A 3923-nucleotide genomic window follows, 5' to 3' on the forward strand; every position below is an offset into this window, starting at 1 on the left:
CAACATTTGCAGTATCCGGAATGTTTTGTGGATATTATGTATATTTGGGTATTATAGATTTGTTTTCAGTATTACATATAATTTTAAGGTTCAACATTTTCAGTTATAGTTTAGAGTTTCAGATAAAATTTTAAAATTTTAAAAATATATTTTGGGTACTCGGATAAAAATTTATAGATATTTTTGGTTCTTCGAGTAAGATTCGAGTAAAATTTTGAATTTTTTGAGTATTTGAATATTTTCGGGTATTTATTTGATTTTCTGGTATTTTTCGTATTTTGGCTTCTTCGGCTTAGTTTGAGTATTTTTTTTGTCCTAGATACATGAATTGATCCGACTCATAGGTACCCAAATTACATGTATTTTACAGGTATTTAAATTATGGACATGAATTGACCCGGATCCAAAATGAACCAATTTGAACCCAAACCAATTTTTCTTCAAACACCTAGTTGGGTTCAAATTTCTAGGACTAGAAAAAATCAGACTCAAAAAAAAAACTGATTTGTGTCCGACGGAAGATCTAAATTTCTAAACCTATTTCTCTTATTATATTTTATGTGTATTTTATAAAAATTACATTTTTGTGTTAATGAGACTTATGATTTACTTGGAAATTTTTTGGCTAATTTAATATTATAGATTTGAAGAATATTTTCTCTCATTTATCCTTTTTGGCTATTTAAAAAAAATAGTTTGAATTCGTGAAATGTTATATGTGACTCTATTAAAATAGTTAATAATACATGTTGAAGAAGAAAATTTAAGATACATATTATATTTCAGTTTGGGTTACTTTTACCAAAAAATTATAAATATATATCTGTGAAAAATATAACATTATGTTATGTTTGTTTTATATAAAAAGTTAATATGATATTTTTTTTAAAGGATGAAATAAACTATTTAATTTTAAAATTCTTAACCCATAAACACACTAAAAATGGCCAAGATAAACATTGTAAACAAAGCCCAATTACACTAAATTTTCCAGGAATGAAAACACCAAGTTACGTTATCAAAAATGTTAACTCTGGAAAACTCTCTTTACGCTCTCTCTCTCTCTCTCTCTCTCTCTCTCTCTGATCGGTTCTTCTCATCGATGTCAATAATCATCTAACTTAAAACCCTAAAACAAATCCAGTTTAAAACATCGATTTATGTTCATCAAAGTTGTTCAATTTGTTAGTCGATCTATCTACTCAAGGTTAGTCTCTTAATCGTTATTGTTTGTTACAACTATATATTTCAATATATTAGGTTTTCTGATCAAAATAATTTGATTTATCTCTCTTGGTGATAGATCTTTTGTCAGGGAGAGTAGTTCAGCCATCACCTTTACCGATCATTGACATGCGATCAAATAAGTAATTCATAATTTTATCTTTTTTTTGTTAAACATTCAGCTAAATATTGACATATCTCTTTATATCTGTAGATCGGCCATCATCTTAGTGTAGAATAAGATGCAGATTACAAAATCAAATTTCCCTCTTGAGAGAGCACAAACCCGTAAAGGTAGTCAAACTCGATCGATTGGTTAATCAAATTTCCCTCTTCCTCTGCGTTCAGCGGTATGAACACTGGTCAAGACCAAGATGGCCACATCACAATATGAAGATAAGTTTTTGCTATTTTAGTAAATATGATAGAATGATATGTTATTGACATCAGAATGAGGAAACTTGTTTTCTTCTGGATAGTTTCACTCTTTATAGGTATTTTTGAATAATTAATAAGATCTATACTCAAGCAATTGCCTTTATGTAAGCTAATCGTGTCTTTACTTGTCAACAAATCAAACGCGATAAACAAATAATTATTTACTCAAACGTAAACGTCACTATTTCATATTATAATAATTGTATACTTAATATTTGAAAGACTAATTTGTCTATTTCATTATACAGTGTAAATTGCGAGATTATTCTGACATATAATTGTAACTGTATTTGTTTGGACAGGTCTAAAGATGTGTTGGTTTAAGTACTAACCTTTCCAATATCTGAATGTGTTCAACACTTAAAAGATAAGTGTATCTATTTGGGATGCCATGCTTTTGCATATATGACTGAGATAACTGAAACATAATTATACTTTCATCTAATTTAAATCTACAGATTATTTATATGGTCTATATAAAACAAATAATGACTGACCAGAAACAAACACCAATTCAATATCACAAAGTTATTAATTTTACAACATTTGACATGAGTAGTATAATGTCTAAAAGATTTAACTTATGCATTGTTTTGTTTTCGTTTAAAAGAACCTCAATATTTGATATAAATGGAATCTGTGGGTGAAAATAACTTTTTGGTCCATACCGCTTCTATGAGTGAAAGTAACATGTCATCGTTTTGGAAGTCAGATGACTTTATGACTGTCTGATTGATGAAAGTAATCTTGTGCATCTTTTTGTTGGTCGATACTGTTTTCCAGCAGGACTCATTTGGAAGTTCTCAACAGTCTTCCACTCACCTACATTGCATTCTCAGATCTTCTGTTTAAATTTAATGCAAAAATTGATTTGTGGAAGATTTGATATATAACGATAGGCTCCTAGTTTTCTGTTTGGTATATCAACAATGTTCATGATATTTTATTTTACAGTTTATTATTTATTGTTATTGATTTGAAAAAAATAATAATAGTACAATAGCTGAAACTGTATTTTGAATAATAATTTTAATTTTAAAATCACGCGGGCTTTATTTCGTTAGTTATACGTAAAATTATTTTATGGTTTATTTTCATTTAATATGAGGGGAAACTAAATTAAATTTAATATATTTGGGGTTTAGGGTTTGTGAATTAGGGCTTATTAGGTTATGATCATATATGTTAGGAATTCATGAATACCCAAATATATTCATAAATCATGCATTATGTATGTATATATTAATTTCGTTTCAATTTGAAAACATTCTAATGTTGAATCCGATATGATATTAGACAAAGATGGTGTAAGTTTGAATTACATAAATCCCAGAGAATACCATATAGATTTCACTTCTCTAACTCAATACACTATTTCAATACATAAAACCCACATGATGATCTACTTTAACAGTAATCTTCTTTTTCTTTTAATGTAGAGAAATAATTAATTAGTTATTGTTCGATAGTTTTTAAAACCCACATAACTCTCTCGATTTAGTTGATAGAGTTAAGAGAAATAAGGAAATAAATTGTTTGTTTAAAGTAAATGATTTTCATGGACATAAATAGAATTTAATTAAAAGCATATGTTTAAAATAATCTAGCACCAGATTTCGAAGGGCACCTAAAAAAGGGCTTCTGTTTTAATAGTATTGATTATAGAAATGCCACTTTCTTTAATTATAGTATTTACTATTAATATTTTCAATTGTTAATATTTATAGTTACCTATAATTTAGGAAACTATTTATAGTTACAAGCGGGTTTCATCCCATTCCCTGTCTAATCCAAAAATCTGATTTGATATTACTAAAACTCAAAAGGAGACAATAGGCCCATCCTAAACTCGAGAGTTGGTCCATGCCGAACTGGAGTATCTAGACCACAATATGACGGAGGTCAAAAGCATTAGAAACACCCATAAAAATATACGATAATCGACAGAGATTAGATAACCACCATTACAATCTACCTTAAACACATTTATAAAAGAGATATTAAAAAGAAGAAGAGGAAAATCCAAATTTTTTTAGAGAAAACACATACTTTCAATATAATTATAAATTATCAAAATATACGTTATATTTTTATTTTCTTGATCAATAATATATTGGGGATATATTGTTCTTGATTTATTGTATTACTTTATGTTTCAGTAGTATCATGAATAATGTTAGATTTTGTTATCCTAACAAGTAGCAGAAATTGTAAAAACTTATAAAATTATTGCAAAACCGTATTAATCATATGTAAAAGTA

The 3923-nt window shown here is 27.6% G+C and overlaps 1 long non-coding RNA gene across 2 annotated transcripts; it reads left to right on the top strand.

Annotated features, from left to right (window-relative positions):
- Positions 1-1032: 1032 nt before the first annotated feature.
- Positions 1033-2124, top strand: LOC106320636. Of its 2 annotated transcripts, XR_001265882.1 has the most exons (4): positions 1033-1207; positions 1304-1367; positions 1439-1833; positions 1965-2124. It is a non-coding gene; the product is annotated as an uncharacterized LOC106320636 (long non-coding RNA). The 2 variants fall into 2 exon arrangements; XR_001265881.1 differs by having other exon boundaries at positions 1439-2124.
- Positions 2125-3923: the final 1799 nt, after the last annotated feature.

The sequence above is a fragment of the Brassica oleracea genome, unplaced genomic scaffold, assembly GCF_000695525.1.
Source record: "Brassica oleracea var. oleracea cultivar TO1000 unplaced genomic scaffold, BOL UnpScaffold00989, whole genome shotgun sequence".
In the NCBI taxonomy this organism is placed as follows: Eukaryota; Viridiplantae; Streptophyta; class Magnoliopsida; order Brassicales; family Brassicaceae; genus Brassica; species Brassica oleracea.